The sequence below is a fragment of the Bubalus bubalis genome, chromosome 12, assembly GCF_019923935.1.
Source record: "Bubalus bubalis isolate 160015118507 breed Murrah chromosome 12, NDDB_SH_1, whole genome shotgun sequence".
NCBI classification, from domain to species: domain Eukaryota; kingdom Metazoa; phylum Chordata; class Mammalia; order Artiodactyla; family Bovidae; genus Bubalus; species Bubalus bubalis.
In genome coordinates, this window is record NC_059168.1 from 103457247 (window position 1) to 103476194 (window position 18948).

The following is an 18948-nucleotide window of genomic DNA, read 5'->3' on the forward strand; positions in this document are numbered from 1 at the left end:
TCTGAGCCATATCCTGAGAGCTGTCTTATAGATACCAAAATCCCAGGTGCAGAAGTTAACTACATGAGGACCAGACTCTACCCATGATAAAAGCTGCCACAATTCTGAGAACTGACCACAAAGAAATGGGAACAATTCCCTAGAATTGAAGATTAACTGTATCTAAAATGACCAAGATGATGCTAGCCAGACCACTGATGACCAATTTGAAGATCACTGTTAGAGATGTTTGTACTGTTTCTGCATGTAACCTCACCTCCAAAAAAAAAAAAAAAAATCTGTCTGTAAAAGCTCTCACCCCCTGCTTGCCAGGGGCAGGAGTCAGCCTTGGACAGATCTCCGCTACCCTACCCCCGCAGTTGCCAGCATCTGAAATGAAGCAAATGTTCCTTTCCACCAACCTGGACTGCTTATTGGCTTTTAAGTGGCGAGCAGTCGGACCCCCTCCCCATGCACACCTTTCGGCAACAATATCAGGAGTGAAAGAGGAGGTATCACGTCATACCTTTAAGATGTTGCAAGAATAATATTTCAATATTACCAATTGGTGACCAAAAACTGAACAATTTGGATGAAATGGTACAATTCCTTGAAAGACACAAGTGATCAGAACAGGCACAAGAAATATATAATCAGAATAGCCCTGGAGGAAGCACAAGCTGGAGTAAAGATTGTCAGCAGAAGTACTAAGAACCTCAGATATGCAGATGATGTCACTCTAATGACAGAAAGTGAAGGAGAACGAAATAGCCTCTTGATAAAGGTGAAAGAAGAGAGTGAAAAAAGTGGCTTAAAACTCAACATTCAAAAACTAAGATCATGGCATCTGGTTGCATCACTTCATGGCAAATAGATGGGAAAAAGTGGAAGCAGTGAAAGATTTTATTTTCTTGGGCTCTAAAATCACTGGCGACTGCAGTCATGAAATTAAAAGACGCTTGCTTCTTGGAAGGAAAGCTATGACAAACCTAGACAGCGTATTAAAAAGCAGAGACGTCACTTTGCAGACAAAGGTCTGTGTAGTCAATGCTGTGGTTTTTCCAGTAGCCATGTACGGATGTGAGAGTTGGACCATAAAGAAGGCTGAGCACTGAAGAACAGATGCTTTTGAATTGTGGTGCTGGAGAAGACTCTTAAGAGTCTCTTGGACTGTAGATCAAACCTGTCAATCCTAAAGGAAATCAACCCTGAATATTCATTGAAATGACTGATGCTGAAGCTGAAGCTACGAGACTTGAGCCACTTGATTCAAAGAGTCGACTCACTGGAAAATACCCTGATAATAGGAAAAACTGGAGGTCAAAGGAGAAGGGGGTGGCAGAGGATGAGATGGTTAGACAGCATCACTAACTCAGTGGACATGAATCTGAAACAATTCCAGAAGACAGTGCAGGACAGAAGAGCCTGGTGTGCTGCAGTCCATGGGGTCCCAGAGTTGGACATGATTCAGTGACTGCACAACAACAGCCCTGTATCTACTCAAGAAATTCCATTTGTAATTTAAATTTTGCCACAAAGAAAGTTCCTGCCCACATGGTTTCCTTGGCAAATGCAACCAAACATTTGGGGAAGACATTTTTCTACACAGACCCTTCCAGAAAATAAGATTTTATGAGGCCACCTCTAAAAATTGACTTTATGAGATCAAAATCAGACAAGATATCACAAGAAAAAAGTCATAGACCAATATTCCTCATAAGTAAGAACATAAAAATCTTTTAACAAAATATTAGTAAATCCAATCAAGCAAAATGTAAAGCAGAGAACGCACCATGACCATGGGGAGTTTATCCCGGGAATGCAAGCCTGGCTCGACATCCTAAACTCATCAGCATAACGCAATGTTTTAGCAGAGTAACCGAGGAAATCCACGTGATGCAGCCAAAGCACTTGACGAAATTCAGCGCCATTCATGGTAAGAATTCTCAGCAACCCTGGAGGAGGAAATGGCAACCCACTTCAGTATTCTTGCCTGGAAAGTTCTATGGACAGAGGAGCCTGGCAGGCTGCAACCCATGAGGTCACAAAGAGTCGGACAGGACTGAGCAACTGAGCACGCATGCACGCAATATGTAGTGTATAATTTTTACTGTTGTGTAAAGCAAATAAAGATCTTTCTCAAAATATTAACATTATAGCTTAAAATGATAACAGACAGGAATGCTCAGCAAAGTGGGAATGAAATGGAACTTAAGCAACTTGATGTGGACGTCTACATACAACCCACAGCTGAAGTCATGAATAATGGCGAAAACCTGGGCACTGCCCCCAAGGGCAGGAACAAAGTCAGAATGCCCACTCTTACTGTTTCCGTTTAGCCTTGTCCTGGAGGTCCTAGCAACGGCAGGAAGGCAAGAAAAAGAAAGAAAAGGCATGCAGGGGTAAAAAGACGCCATGAGCCTATAGGTAGAAAATCCTTTTAAAAGGTCGAAAGTCGCTTCTAAAACTACTCAGTACATTTAGCAGAGTTGAGGGATAAAGGGTCAATTCAGAAAAGTCAGTCATATTTCTATATGCTAGTACTGAAGCATTGAGGAAATTTTTTTTCTTTTTTTTTTTTGGCCACTCTGCATGGCTAGAGGGATCTTAGTTCCCCCGTTAGGGACTGAACCCAGGCCATGCCAGAGTTCTAACCTCTGGACTGCCAGAGAATTTCTGGAAAATAAATTTTTTAAAAATCGCATTAAAAATAACAAATAACCAACTAATGAATCAAGTGGTAAGGAATCAAAATAATTTAAAAATACAGAAGATTTTTCAGAAAGAAGACTGGAAAGTTTTGCTGAGAGAGACTAGGGAAGGCCTAACTAAACCATGGGAGAGAGACACTGTTTGTAGACCAGGAAACTCAGCATTTCTAAGGTGCTCGTTCTCTCCAAAATAACGAAGAATCATTGGAAATTCTATCAAAAATTCAAGAGACTTTTTGAGTTTTTGACAAAATGTTCTCATTTGAAGGAACTCCCTGGCGTTCCCATGGTTAGGACTCTGTGTCTCCACGGCGGAGGGCATTGTTTTGATCCCGGATCAGGGAGCCAAGATCCCACACATCACACAGCAAGGCCAAAAAAAGAAAAAAAGATGATTCTAATTTGAAATGGAATTGCAAAGGATCTAGACTAGCCAAGAGAAATGTGAAGAAATAGACGAAGCTGAAGGCTTCCACTCTAACAGCTTACTGTGGAGCGGTAGTCATTAAGACAGCGAGGTACCGACACAAGGGCAGACACAGGGGTTACAGAAACCAGCAGGGAATCCAGGAACAGACTCCTAAGCTTCTGGCTAACTGACTTTTCAACTAAGATGCCAAGTCAAGTCAACAGGGAGAGAGAGTGTTTTTAAAAGATGGCGCTGGGACAACTGGATATGATACGGAAAAAAATTGAAACTCAACTCCTAGTTCTGCACAAAAATAAATCCTGGATGGGTCAGGGACATAAACATAAACCCCAGCACCTTCTGGAAGAAAATATAGGAGAAAACCTTCTTGATCTCGGGGTAGGTGAAGATTTCTTTCAAGTCACGAAAGCACCAAACATACAAGGAAAAAAACTGATAAATTGGTTTTCATCAAAATCAAAATTTCCCTTTCATCAAAAGACACCATTAACATAACTGAATCACTCTGCTGTACACCTGAAACTAACATGATAATGTAAATCGACTATATTTCAATTTTTTTTAAGTCACCAATAAGAAAATGCATAGACAATTCACATGCTGGAGGAAAAAAAAATCACAATACAATTTCTGATTAAGGATTTGTGTTCAAAATTAATGTAAAGAGCACCAGCAAACAAACAATAAAAATACAACCAAGTTTTTAAAACAGGCAAAATATTTGGGTAGGCATTTCACTAAAGGAGATGGACAAATGACCAGTAACCCTGGAGAGGTGCCCAGGATCTGCAGACATCAGGGAAATGCAGGTGAAAATCACAAGGAGATATCTATACACACCCATTAGAATCTACAGGGCTTCTCCAGTGACTCAGCAGTAAAGAATCTGCCTGCAATGCAGGAAATGTGGGTTCAGTCCCTGGGTGGGGAAGGTCCCCTGGAGGAGGGCATGGCAACCCACTCCAGTATTATTGCCTGGAGAATCCCATGGACAGAGGAGCCTGGCGGGCTACAGTCCATGGAGTCACAAAGAGTCAGACACGAGTTAGCAGCTAAACAGCAAGCACCCATTAGAACGTCTACTATTCAAAGACTGATGACAGGGACTTCCCTGGAGGTCCAGTGGTCAGGACTCCGTGCTTCCAACACAGGGAGCGTTGGTTCAGTCCCTGGTTGAGGACCTAAGTCCCCACATGCAGTGCAGTACGGCAAATAAACAAATAAAAAAGAAGAAAGTCACCAAGGCAGATGACACCAGGCATCACTAAGGGCATCAAAGAACTGAAACCCTCTTATTTTGCCAGTAGGGACATAAAGCTATACAACCATTCAGGGGACTCCTGGGGAGTTCCTTATTAAGTTAAATATCCATCTGCTCTAAACTACAGGGTCTTCTCTTCCCCAGCAAATCTTCTCCTCAGACGGCAAATCGTCTGCCTACTATGCAGGAGACCCAGGTTCAGTCCCTCGGTCGGGAGGATCCCCTGGAGAAGGCAATGGCGCCCCACTCCAGTACTCTTGCCTGGAAAATCCCATGGACGGAGGAACTTGGTAGGCTACAGTCCACGGGGCCGCAAAGAGTCGGACACGACTCGGCGGCTTCACTTTCACTTTTCACTTTCATGCATTGGAGAAGGAAATGGCAACCCACTCCAGTGTTCTTGCCTGGAGAATCCCAGGGATGGGGGAGCCTGGTGGGCTACAGTCCATGGGGCCGCTGAGAGTCGGACACGACTCGGCGGCTTCACTTTCTTTTCTTTCTTTCTAAACTCCAGCAATTCGATCTCAGGTGTTGGTCCCTGAGAGAAATGAAAACACCTCACTGTATCAGTTACCCATGCCACATAACAAATCCCCACAAGCTTGGTGGCTTAAGAGAACACCCACTGATTAGCCACAGGGATATAGATCAGAGATCTCTCGTGACACAGGTCTCGTGACACTGAGATCACATGTCAGCCAGACCGGGCTTGTCTGGAGACTCAGGGCCAAATCTGGTTCTTGGAGCTGTAGGATCCAGTCCCCGTTTCTGCTGGGTCTCCTTCCGCCCCTGCAGCCCACCCTCCATGGCACAGGCTCCCCCCCTCTGTAAAACAACAGAGCAGAGGTCTCCTCCAACCCCCTTCCCACCTCCATGGGGGGAAACCCTGCTTTTAAAGGGACCATGTGACTGAGCCCCTCTCACCACGTGGTCTCCTGTCACCACATAACATTATTTGATCTCAGGAGGAACAGCGGGCCATGTCACAGGTCCCACCTGCTCAAAATGAAGGGGTGAGTTCGTCAGGGGCCAGCCTTTGAATCTGCCTCAGTCACCAAGGCTGAATGTTCCAGTCTTGGTACGGGAATGTTCCAGCAAGCCTCATTCGTAAGAGCCGAAGGGCAGAAGCCAATCAGATATCCAAGAGCAGCTAAGAGGCTCAGCCTTTAAGGCTGTGGCTGGGTGGACAGCCCTGCAAAGGAACTACAGGCACACACACGTGAATGGTCTCAAAATGTCACACCGGTGAGGCGGTTTCCCCCAGGAACCCAGGGCATCAGTTCTGAACCACCGTGTGTGCATTTTGGAATGACACAGTTAAGCAGAAGGAGCCAGGGGCTCACTGTTGGAGTGGGCCTCACAGGGAGGTGCTAGCACGGTCCTTGTGATGGGTTAGAGTGGGAGTCATCAGTAGGAACCTGTGATTAGCTTCACATAGACACAGACGTTACACAGAGAAATATTTACAGATAGTATACATACTTAGGTTCCGAGACGCACTCATGTGTCCTTGCTCTGTGGGTGCGCCTAGAAGCTATGGCGCATGGCTCAACGGCCACGAGCACTGCAGCACGCAGACCTTGATTTCTAACACCTTCCACTGGAGGAACCAGAGCGTCTTAGAGATACGGCTGCCTCTGGGGCTGCAGCGGGAGATAACAGGTGATGGGTCTGGAGCACCCTGTGGTGCCAGAAAGTAAGGAAGTGCCCAGCCACCCCCAACACCACAGGAAAAAACAAACCCGCAGTGGGGACATGCACATCATATGCGCCGACGCCACCCAGAAGAGCCCCTGGTGGGAAAATCCGAGCAACAGAATAATTTCTTTTTCTTTTCATTTTTAAAAATGATTGTGTTCATTCATTTTACTGCACTGCTGCGCGGGCTTTTCTCAGCAGTGGGGGCTGCATTCCAGTTGTGGTCCATGGGCTTCTCCCTGCGGGGGCTTCCCTTGTTGTGGAGCTCGGGCTTCAGCGCTTGCAGCACGTGGGCTCAGCAGCTGTGGCTCTTGGCCTCTAGAGCACAGGCTCAGTAGTTGTGGCACGTGGGCTCAGTGGCGTTTGGGATCTTTCCGGACCAGGGATCAAGCCTTCGTCCCTTGCATCAGCAGGCAGATTCGTTACCGCTGAGTCCCCTGGGAAGCCTCGGAGTGTAGGAACTCCCCGGGGTTGGGGAGGCATTGTCCCATCTCCCTCGGCAAGCACACAGACTTCCTTCCAGGGGACAGCAGGGAAGGTGGGCAGAGTAGCTTTACTGGGGACACCTGAAGGCACAGCAGGCAGGTGGTCAAGCCCTACCTCCTCAGCCTGAAGCCGTGCTGACGGCAAGCACCTCTGATCAACGTGGGAAGGGCGCCCTGGCCCTGTGTTCTTGCCCCAGAACTTACCACTCCAGTCCTGAGGAAGACATCAGACAAATCCCCAGAGAGGGACAGTCTATGAAATCTCTGGCCAGTCCTCCTCAAAACCATCAAAGGTGATCAAAGGATGTCTGAGAAACTCACAGCCCAGAGGAGCCGAGGAGACGTGGCAACCAACTGTCCTGCACATCCTGGGTGGGGTCCTGGGACAGGAAAGGGACTTAGGGAAAAAACTAAGGAAACGTGAATTAGGTTCGGACTTCAGTTGATGATAAATATTGTGTCGATGTTGTGACGCTACTGATGTAAGATGTTCGTAGAGGGGAAGTGGGCGCAGCGTGTAGGACAACCCTCTGAACTATCTTTGATGTTTTGTGTAAGTCTGAATCTGTCCTAACATCAAAAGTTCACTTCAAAACCCTTAAAATGTGGGCTGCAGACACGTGGCAGGCTGGCAAAATCCAAACGCCATGCCTGTAACTCAAAGCACGTGCTACAGATGGAAGCATCAGAAGGAAACACTGTGGATGCCGAGGCCCGGTCTCACTTTCTAAAAACGCCCAGGACTGGACCCCCATCCATTTTTAAAAACTGTCCTCGTCCATTTGACCCCTGCTGGGGCCCGAGGATCTGTTAAGCGGGTGGACGTGGGCATCTACCTCCTCCCTCAACCCACCCTGCTGTCTGTGCTAGGATGCTCTGTCCTGGGACTTTCCTTCACTCCACTAATTCATCTGTTTCTCGGCTTATTCTTTTCCGAGTTTGTGTGCAGGCGTGCATGTGCTCAGTTGGGTCTGACTCTTTGTGACCCCATGGACTGAATACCCTGTCCATGGGATTCTCCAGGCAAGAATGCTGGGTTGCCATTTCCTGCTCCAGGGGATCTTCCCGACCCATGGATGGAACCCGCATCCCCTACTTCTCCCGCATTGACAGGCGCGTTCTTTACTAGCTGAGCCACCAGGGAAAACTTTATCAAGTGTAACTACCTCTTAATTGTACAACACCCCTTCTTCAGAATTTGGGATGACACTGGAGCCTATTATACAGAAGGAAGTAAGTCAGAAAGAAAAACACCAATACAGGATATGAACACATATATATGGAATTCAGAAAGATGGTAACCATGACCCTATATGCAAGACAGCAAAAGAGACACAGATGTAAAGAACAGACTTTTGGACTCTGGGAGAAGGCGAGGGCGGGATGATGTGAGAGAACAGCACTGAAACATGTATATTGCCATGTGTGAAACAGATCGCCAGTCCAGGTTCAATGCATGAGACAGGGTGCTCGGGGCTGGTGCTCTGGGACGACCCTGAGGGGTGGGAAGGGGAGGGAGGGGGGAGGGGGAGTTCAGGGTGGGGAACACGTGTACACCCGTGGCGGATTCGTGTCAATGTATGGTGAAAGCCACTACAATATTGTAAAGTAATTAGCCTCCAATTAAAATAAATAAATAATTTTTTAAAAAAAGAATTAAAAAAGAGAACAACACCCTTCTCCAGAATTTGTAATGGAACTCCTGAGAGAATTCCAGACTTGCAGGTATTTTAAACAAGCTGTGATAGTAAAATTCAATGTGTGATCCTCAATTTTAGAAGATGGCGCTGAGCTCAAGAAGCCGCCGGTACGGACGAGACCGGGCTGGCTGACTCCGTCTACAGGAAGCCCAAGTGCTTCTGCAGCCGCTCTGTGGGGACAGGAATCCGCAGTGGCCGTGGGGCCGGGGTGCGGCCGGGGAGGGGCCGAGGGAACTTGCTGAGGTAATGCCTTTCTTGCCGCTACTTTAAAAAACAAAATTTTTTTAAAGTGTGGTAAAATCCACATAAAATGTTTACAGCCCTAACCATTTCTAAGTGCGCCGCTTTGTGACGTAAGTACATCGCAACGGTATACAACCGTCACCAAGGTTCTTTCCAGAACTTTCTCCTCTCCCCGAACTCAAACTCTCTCCCCTTAAATATGAGCTCCCAGTTCACCCCCAGCCCCGGCCCCCACCACCCTACTTTCTGTCTCTATGGATTTTTTTTTCTTTCTCTTTTCCTCTCTTTTTTTAAATTGAGGCCAAAACAACCAAACAAACAAACAAAAAAAAACCACGACATCAAATTCACCACCTGAACCATTTTTAAGGGTACATTTCAGGGGCGTGACGTACCTTCCCATGGTCGTGCACCCACCACCACCATCCACGCCCAGAACTTTCCATCTGGCAAGTAGAAAACTCTGCACCCGTGAGATGCTGACCCCCTTCTTCTGTCTCTGTGGGTTTGACTACTCCAGGCCCCTGTGTAAATGGAGTCAATCAATGTTTCTCCTTTTGTGACTGGCTTATTTCACTCGGCACGATGCCCTCAGCGACCCCCGTGAGGGCAGGTGTCAGGATTTCCTTCCTCTTTGAGGATGTATAATATTCCATTGTCTAGATAAACAACATTTTCTTTATCCACTCATCCTTCAGTGGGTATCCGAGGTGTTTCTACCTCTTGGCATCTGTGAAAGATGTTGCAATAAACGTAGAGATGCAGATATCTCTTCTGGACCCTGATTTCAGTCCTTTGGGTACATACCTAAGAGTGAGACTGCTGGATCATACACTAATTCTATTTTTGTTTGAGGAAACTTCATACTGTTTTCCGGAGAAGGCAATGGCACCCCACTCCAGCATTCTTGCCTGGAAAATCCCATGGACGGAGGGGCCTGGTGGGCTGCAGTCCATGGGGTCGCTAAGAGTCGGACACAACTGAGCGACTTCACTTTCACTTTTCGCTTTCCTGCATTGGAGAAGGAAATGGCAACCCACTCCAGTGTTCTTGCCTGGAGAATCCCAGGGACGGGGGAGCCTGGTGGGCTGCCGTCTCTGGGGTCGCACAGTCGGAAGCGACTTAGCAGCAGCAGCAGCAGGACTATTTTCCACAGTTGTTGCTCGTTGTTTAGTTGCTAAGTCGTGTCTGACTCTTTTGTGACCCCATGGACTGTAACCGCCAGACTCCTGTGTCCACTGGTTTTTACCAGCAAGAATAGTTGCCGTATCCTTCTCCAAGGGATCGTCCCAAACCAGGGATCGAGCCCGTGTCTCCTGCATTTGGCAGGCAGATTCCTTCCCACTGACCCACCTGGGAGCCCTTTTCCACAGTGGCTTTACCATTTTGCATTCCCACGAGCAATGCACAAGGGTTCCACCTTCTGCACATCTTCACCAACACGTATTTTCTGTTTTTCTGATGCTGGTATCTCATTGTGGTTCTACCTAACTTTTGCACATACAGAACACAGTTATAACGGCTCTTAATGTCCTTCTCTGCTGGTTCATGATGACATCTCTATGAACCCTGGGGAGGCTTGGAGGACTTGTCACTCTCCTCACGGGTCGAGCTCCCTGCTTCGTGGCGTGCCTGGTAACTTCTGCTTGCGTGCCTGTCATTGTGAGCTTTACCTCATCGCGTGCTGGGTATTTAGTGCTCCTGTGGATCTCCCAGGGCTTTGTTCTAGGACGCAGTGACAGTACTTGGGAACAGTGTGAGCCTTTTGAACTTCGCTTTTATGACTTGTTAAGTGGCTCCAGAGCAGGGCTCACGCTTTGTTATTGTTGTTTGGTTGCTCAGTTCGTTTGCAACCCCAAGGACTGCAGCACGCCAGGCTTCCTTGTCCTTCACCATCTCCTGGGGTTTGCTCAGACTCGTGTCCATTGAGTCGGTGATGTCATCCAGCTCAGTCTGGGGCTCGCTGTTCTCTATCACAGAGGCGAGCTTGTCCAGAGGTCTGTGCGTTGGTGACCCATAGCATCTCACCTTTCCAGATGGCTCTTTGCATGCCCCTTCCGAGGCAGGCACAGGCCAGTCTTCCACTGGATGCTCCGGGGGCCCTCTCAGCTGGCCAGTGTTCTCTGGGCAGCCCTCCCCTCTCTGACACTCTGTATCACGGCAGCTAGCCACCTGATCTCCCCAGACTCTCACCCAGAGGATCCACCAGGACCACCTCGTCCCTCTTCTCACGCCACAACCTGGAAACTCCCTCAAGACGGTGAGTTGCAGCCAGCGTAGGGCCCACCTCACCTGCCCCTTCTCTCAGGGACCTTGGTCCCATGTTACCTGGTGTCCAGCGCCATCAGAGCCATCCCATCTCTCATTTTGTCTGGTGGTTCATTGTTTTTTTGGTTGTTTCAAGTGGGACAGTAAATTCCCCATCACAGCTGGAAGGGAAACTTTTTTCTAATGGAAATGCCCTAAGTCTGGTTTTTCATGATGGCCGCATGGGTGTATCTGATGAACAAAACTCACTGAACTCACTTGATCCACCAGATCCTCATCTGAGTGTTGTTTAGTCACTCAGGTGTGTCTGACTCTGCAACCCCATGAACTGCAGCACGCCAGGCTTCCCTGTCCTTCACCATCTCTTGGAGCTTGCTCAAACTCATGTCCATTGAGTCGGTGACGCCATCCAACCATCTCATCCTGTCGTCCCCTTCTCCTCCTGCCTTCAATCTTTCCCAGCATCAAGGTCTTTTCTAATGAGTCACCTCTTCGCATCAGGTGGTCAAAGTATTGGAGCTTTGGTTTCAGCATCAGTCCTTCCAATGAATATTCAGGACTGATTTCCTTTAGGATGGACTGGTTGGGTCTCCTTGCAGTCCAAGGGACTCTCAAGAGTCTTCTCCAACACCACAGTTCAAAAGCATCAATTCTTCAGTGCTCAGCTTTCTTTATAGTCCAACTCTCAAATCCATACGTGACTACAGGAAAAACCATAGCCTTGACTAGATGGGCTTTTGTTGGCAAAGTAATGTCTCTGCTTTTTAATATGCTGTCTAAGTTGGTCATAGCTATTCCTCCAAGGAGCAAGCATCTTTTAATTTCATGGCTGAAGTCACCATCTGCAGTGATCTTGGAGTCCAAGAAACTAAAGTCTGTCATGGTTTCCATTGTTTACCCATCTATTTGCCATGAAGTGATGGCACCAGATGCCATGATCTTTGTTTTTTGAATGTTGAGTTTTAAGCCAGCTTTTTCACTCTCCTCTTTCACTTTCATCAAGAGGAACTTTAGTTCCTTTTTGCTTTCTGCCATAAGGGTAGTGTTATCTGCATATCTGAGGTTATTGATATTTCTCCCAGAAATCTTGATTCCAGCTTGTGCATCATCCAGCCCAGCATTTTACATGATGTACTCTGTATATAAGTTAAATAAGCAGGGAGACAATATACAGCCTTGACGTACTCCTTTCCCAACTTGGAACCAGTCTGTTGTTCCATGTCCAGTTCTAACTGTTGCTTCTTGACCTGCATACAGGTTTCTCTGGAGACAGGTAAGGTGATCTGATATGCCCATCTTTTTAAGTATTTTCCACAGTTTGTTGTGATCCACACAGTCAAAGGATTTAACACACTCAATAAAGCAGAAGTAGGTGTTTTTCTGGAATTCTCTTGCTTTTCCTATGGTCCAAGAGATGTTGGCAATTTGATCTTTGGTTCCTCTGCCTTTTCTAAACCGAGCCTGAACATCTGGAAGTTCTCTGTTCACATACTGTTGAAGCCTAACTTGGAGAATTTTGAACATTACTTTACTAGCATGTGAAATGAGTGCAATTGTGCAGTAGTTTGAAGGGGCTTCCCTGGTAGCTCAGCTGGTAAAGAATCCACCAGCAATGCAGGAGATCCTGGTTCGATTCCTGGGTCGGGAAGATCCACTGAAGAAGGAATAGGCTACTCACTCCAGTATTCTTGGGTTTCCCTGGTGACTCAGCTGGTAAAGAATCTGCCTGCAATGCAGGAGACCTGGGTTCGATCCCTGAGTCAGGAAGATCCCCTGGAGAAGGGAAAGGCTACCCACTCCAGTATTCTGGCCTGGAGGACTCCATGGACTGTATAGGCCATGGGGTCACAAAGAGTCGGACACGACTGAGCGACTTTCACTTTCACTTGAGCATTCTTTGGCACTGCCTTTCTTTGGAACTGGAATGAAAACTGACCTTTTCCAGACCTGTGGTCACTGCTGAGTTTTCCAAATTTGCTGGCATATTGAGCGCAGCACTTTCATCTGAGCGTACACTCAAGAAAACTGGACATAGAGACACAGAGAGAGGTCTGCACACTCGTGTTCACAGCTGCGTTATTCACAGCAGCCAAAGGTGGAAGCGTCCCATATCCGCTGGCAGACAAAGGGTAAATGAGATGTGCTCTATCCAAACCACACGGTACTGCGCAACCTCAAAAAGGAAGGAAGTGATGACACAGGCTGCTGGATGAACCATAGGACGTCACGCAGAGTGAGATATGCCAGGCGCAAAAGGACAAGACCCATAGGGTTCCACCGATTTGAGTGTGATGGTTAATTTTATGTGTCTGCTTGACCGGCACAAGTGCCCTATAATTGGTCAAAGGTTATTCTGGGTTTTTCCATGATTTCTTTTTCCTTTGTCTGAGATTAGCCTTTAAATCAGTAGACTGAGTAATGCAGATTGCCCTCCCTGATGTAGTCAGGCCTCTTCCAATCAGGTGATGGTCTGAATAGAGCAAAAGTCTGACCCTCTGGACATGAGTTTGAGCAAACTCCAGGGGCTGGTGAAGGACCGGGAAGCCTGGTGTGCTGCCTTTCCTGTGTCGCAAAGAGATAAACACAATTGAGTGACTGAACGACCCAGAATAAGAGGGAATTCTTCCTGCCTGAAGGCCTTCAAACCGGGATATTGATCTTTTCTTTCCTTCAGAGTTCAGATGAAACCTTGGTTCCCCTGAGTCTCACTCATCCTGCCGACCTTGGGATTTACAGCCTCCATAAACACGTGAGTCAATTCCTCATAATAAGCCTCTTTGAAAATACACAGACACACCCCATTGATTCTGACTAACGCAACGAGGGCCCTAGAGAAGTCAAATCCACAGACAGACAGTAGGTGGAGGGCTGAGAGTGGGGAGAAGACGTGTGTAGAGTGGACTGTAGCCGTTCTAATGGACTGTTGTTTGGTCATTCAGTTGTGTTCAACACTTTATGACCACGTGGACTGTAGCCTGTTAGACTCCTCTGTCCATGGGATTCTCCAGGAGAAAGTGCTGGAGAGGGTTGCCATTTCCTTCTCCAGGGGCTCTCCCTGACCCAGGGATCGAACCTGGGTCTCCTGCATTGCAGGCGGATTCTTTACCAACTGAGCCTCCAGGGAAGAGGTGGTGACTTTGGCACAACCACGTAAATGTGCTTAATGCCACGGAGCTGTGCGCTTAAACCAGGTTAGGATGGCAAATCTCACGTGCTATATATTTTACGGCAAACACTGAACCGAGCAGCTCAGCTCTATGCAGAGAGGAACGTCATCCAGAGCCGCGGCCGCACACCGGAGACCGGGAAGTCTCTGCCACCAGAGTCACGGCGCTGGTTGACCCGTCAAAAGCTGGCAGCCAAGATAAGACGGCCTCCATGACCTTGCCCGCCAGCAGACGCCGAGAGATGGCCCGGCCTCCAGAAGCCTGAACGAGATTCGTGACCTGCATCCAACAGATGCTGTCAGTGTGCTCGTAAACTCGGGATTTGCCCAAGTCCACCTCTCTGTTGAGTCCTTGCCTGCTGGACCCGGCCCCCTGCACCAGCCTCTCCTTAAGCCTGCAGCTCAGCTGCGACCCTGGTGTCTCTCTCTCCCATCATCACAGGAATGTCCCGTGGGTCCCAGGCTCTTCGGAGCCAGTCCTCGTCACCCACAAGGCTGTATGCCCCTGTTGCTGGTGAGGAATCATCTCTCCAGGGGCAGAGATGAGAAGCCAGGGAACCAGCTGCCTCACCCAGGCATTCAGCACGCACGGGCAGCGGGCACCTCGGGGGAGCCAAGAAAACACACGCGTCCAGGTGCCCCGCCGGCTGCCTGCCCCTCCTGCTCCTCCTGTGCCGGGAGCCGGGCCAGGCTGTAGGTCCACGGGACTCAGCGCCCTGAGCGCTATCACAAGGTCACCAGAGGGACAGCTGCCAGGAGCTCCAAGGGGCCACGCCAAGGGGCCCCGGGCACCAGGTGGCGATCCTGGGAACCCACACACGCTCCCCGTTGGGCACCGGCCCCGCGCTCCTGGCTCCGCTGGCCCCTCGCAGGTGCTGAGACCCCAGGTACAGACCCTGATAGCCGCAGGCGTCTGGCAGCCGACCAGGGGTGAAGCCTCCGGGTTGAAGCCTGGGGGCCCAAGGATTCTGGCGGACAGAAGGAACGGCTTTATCACACCTTGGTCTACTGACCCCGGTGCACCTGAAGCATCTTCGGGAGAAAACAAGGAGCCGGGCCGCCCTAGACAGCAGCCAGGTGGTCAGGGGAGGGCGCCTGCCCACGTGAGTAGGCTCAGGTCTGCCCAAAGCCCCGCCCAGAGTTTCCAGGACGACCGGCAGGATCCATGCGGCCAACAGCGCCACCTGGTGGCCAGTGGGTGAGCAGCAGGCAGCCTGCTCCTGCTCACCTCCAGCCAGACAGATGCAGGGACAGAGGGCGGTGGGGCTGAGGACCCTAGGCCTCTGGGCCCTGTGTCTATGGAGTCGGGTAAAGAGATGACCCCTGCCCTCACGGAGCCCCCAGGAGTATGGAGGTGGGAGCCACATGTCCCAGGGATCAAGGCCTCAGGCCAGGCCTCGGGGGGGACAGGTGGCTGGGGTCTGGGGTCCCCGGAGCAGCCCAGGGGTTGGGTCAGTGAGGAAGGCAAGGCACCAGCCCACCGGGGACCCCTCCATCCTGTCTGGTCAGCAGAGGCAGGGCCTCTGGCCAGGCTGGGCCAGGGCCAAGTGTGGACGTGATCTGGACACGAGCGCTGGTCCTCCTGCAGCCCGGAGCACGTCCCGTCCTGCGGCTCAGTGGGGCTGCCCACAGGGCCGGGGCAGACGGGCATGTCCCGGCCCAGCATGACCACGGAGCCCAGTTCTGGGGCCTCAGCCTCTTGTTCCCTGGGCCACAGGCCCCAGCAGGGACCCACAAGAGGGACTCTCACAGCCAGACCCCCCGAGGGGCCTGCCTGGCTGTCACCTGATCTCGGGTGAGGACACGGAGGTCACATCCTGCGGCAGACTCGGGACCTCGGCCCCAGAACAGGGCTCCGCGTGTCCCCTGAGACACAGCCCGGAACACCCAGTGGCCCATCCTCGTCCACCTGCCCAGGTACCCGCCGGGGACGCAGAGCGGGTGCAGTTGAAGCACCCGGGGCTCCCCCAAGCCCTTCCACTCTCTGCAGGAAGGGCGCCCTGCTGGGGGCCCTGGGTGCTCTCCTACGCCCGGCATCCTCGGGAGAGCCTGGCCACAGATGCTGGGGTGGGGTGGGGGGTGATGGTGGCCCCCAGGACCCTGCCGCCCGGCTGTTCCCGGCAGTTTGTCTCTCGGGGTGCCCCATCCCCAGGGCCTGTTCCACCCAAGACAGGGGCCCCCCACCCTGGCCTCACCCTGGCCCCCCGGGGGAATTCTCAAAGTCCCCGCTGCCCAGGCCCTGACCCAGGGGTCAGCAGGCGCCCTACCCAGGGGACTTGTAAGGGTTCCCCGGGTACCAGGACTGAGAACCACTCCCTTCTCTGTGCTTTGTTCTTTTTGACTGGGACCCGGGAACACTCAAGCCAACCACGGTTCATGGAGGTGGAGGCCCTGAGCACAATAGGCCTCAGCCCGGGGAAGCAGGGGGCATGCGGGGGAGACCCCTGCCCGTTTTACAGAGAGGAAGCCTGTGGCTGCAGAGGGACCCAACCAAAGTCTGCAGGGCAGAGCCTCGGGCCTGGGGTCACCGTGGCCCGGGTGGCCTGCTGGGTGGAGGGGCAGAGCGGTCCTCACCCCCAGCCCTGGGCTCAGTGCTGGGGTAGAGTCACCCTAACTTGGGGGTTAATTTAGGGGGACAGTTTGCCCCCAGGGCTGACCGCCCCAGAGAGCTGGCTGTTCCCCAGTGTCCCCACTGCCCCATGCCCTCCCTGGGCTGGGAGGGCCAGTCCAGTGGGCTTGCTGGCGAGTTGCCTGGCCTGGTCACCAGCACAGGGCCCACCCTGAGCCCTGGCCGCCCCCTCCTCAGAGCGGGGCAGCCCCCCAGGAGGATCTCAGGCCACACGGATGGGCAGGGGGTGGGCATGAAGGGCCACCCAGATGGCTGGTATGGGTCCCCTACCCCCACCCGCCCAGGGTCCTGCCAGTCTGCGTTTGGAGGTGGGAGGCTGTCAGGGGGAACTCCCTGCAGCCCAGCCTTGCCCAGCAGAGGGCAGCTGCGGCCCGGGCTCTGGGGGCAGGGCTGCAGGGGTGGCCGGAGGGCACTCAGGCAGTGGGACCACTTCTATAAAACGGAGCACACGTGCCTGCCCCCAGGGTGGGGCAGGGGAGAGCACACCCTCCTCCACGCCTGCTCCCTGGTGGGAAGCCCACAGAGCCCCACACTCCTGCCTGCAGCCCCGCCGTATTTGTACATCAGGACGCACTTGTCATATGTGAGCTAAAAAGAGCGGCTCCTAAGGCTCCATGTGGGTTGTGACGGGCGTGCTCTGCCGGATCCGCCCCACCCTGCCCGTGTGGTGCCCTCCTTGCCATGGGTGGCCGTGCAGAGCTCTGGGGGGCCTGGCCCCCCACCCCATCACTGCTGCTCTGGGCCTCAGTCCCCTCGTCTGACAGAGGGGGAGAACTTCAACTCTGACATTAAGTGAATGATGCCACCGTGTTACTCAAGTGACAGTCCGGACCCCTGGCCAGGCGGCCCCCCACACCGCCACCCTGCCCCCGCCCTGAGCCCGCACAGGGCCCGGCCATGGCAGGAAGGCGGGCTCAGAGGAGCGTTTCCGCCCAGGCCGGGCCGGCGAGTGCAGACCCTGATAAGAGCGCACATGGCTGGCTGCACGTCCGCCTTTTGTCCCCAGCTCCGGTCAGCCCTTCCTGCCAGGGTGAGAAGCCTGAGTGCCTGGCGATGGCCTCCCTCCCCTCCACCTCCTCTCGGTCCCTGGCTCCGTGGTCCAGGGTCTGGGGGAGTTTGAGGCCCCCGGGGCCAGGGGCCCCAGGACCAGCCGGGAATCTGAACTGAGCTGACCAGGCTTCCTTCCTGCCGGGTCCCCTCCAGGCCCCGTGCTCTGCTGGCTCAGCTCCGGGCAGTGGGGAAGCGGGGAGCAGTCCGCCAGGGCAGCTGCGGGGGCCTGGGCGGGCTCAGGCCCCCTCGGGGGCAGACCCCGCCCACTCCTGTGCCTGAGGCCCCAGGGAAGTGTGGGCCCGGCTCAGCCTGGCTCCGAACCGGCCCTGTCCTAAAGCAACCCGACGTCAGGCAGAGAGGGGGCTGTCACCACACCCCCAGGGGCCCGCACGCTCAGGGGTTTCCGTCCTACAGAGAGCTGGCGAGCTGAGCTAAGGAGGGCTGCACTGGCCCCCGCAGGGGCCTCTCCCAGCCCCTGGACCCCAGAGGCTGCCCTTGGCTGAGGACCGCATGCCCCAGTCTAAGGGGGGTGGTGGGTGACCGGGAAGGCTAGGCCCCGTGTCTGTTTCCGGAACAGAGAGTCGGACCCCTTGGGGCTGCCTCCCCAGCGGCCCCTGGCAGCCCCCTAAGACGCGACCCCCTGCCTCGTGGGGTTGGTAGCAGGGCCTGGTGGGCAGATCCTCAGCGACCTGCTCAGGAAGCACTCGGATCTGGGGCATCTCTGCTTCTCTTATAAGGGCTTTCTTGAGGCATGCTTGACAGACCGCTCAGTGAACCCAGTCCAAGCACACAATTCAGTGAGTTTGGATATATTTTGTTAATTCTTTAGCAGCTTCCCGGGTGGGTCGGTGGTAAGGAATCTGCCTGCCGGTCCAGGAGACTCGGGTTCAATCCCCGGGGTCGGGAAGATTCCCTGGAGGAGGGCATGGCAACCCACTCCCATATTCTTGCCTGGAGGATCCCATAGACAGGGGAGCCTGGCGGGCTACTGTCCCCGGGATCGCCAAGAGCCGGAGACGACCGAGCCCGAGTGCAGTGACACATATGGACCAGAGCTCCGCCACGTCCGCCGTTCTCATGAGCACAGTCCGGCTGGGTGGGTCACGTTCAGTCTGTGCAGCCACCACCCCGTCTGCTCCCAGAAACTTTTCACCCTCCCAACAATCGCCCCCTTCCCGTCCCCACCACTGGGTTTCGGTCTGAACAGATGTGCCCGTGTGGGGCATTTCCCACAGATGGAATCACACCACTCTTGTCCTTCTAAGCCTTCACACAGTGTCAGCTTCCCAAGGCTTGTCCGTGTGGTCACGGTGTCCGCTTCATCCCTC

At 52.3% G+C, this 18948-nt stretch overlaps 1 long non-coding RNA gene across 1 annotated transcript; it reads left to right on the top strand.

Moving 5' to 3' along the window:
- The first annotated feature begins 13029 nt into the window (after positions 1-13029).
- On the top strand, positions 13030-16254 carry LOC112578187. Its single transcript, XR_003102523.3, has 2 exons — positions 13030-13524; positions 13869-16254. It is a non-coding gene; the product is annotated as an uncharacterized LOC112578187 (long non-coding RNA).
- The last annotated feature ends 2694 nt before the right edge of the window (positions 16255-18948 follow it).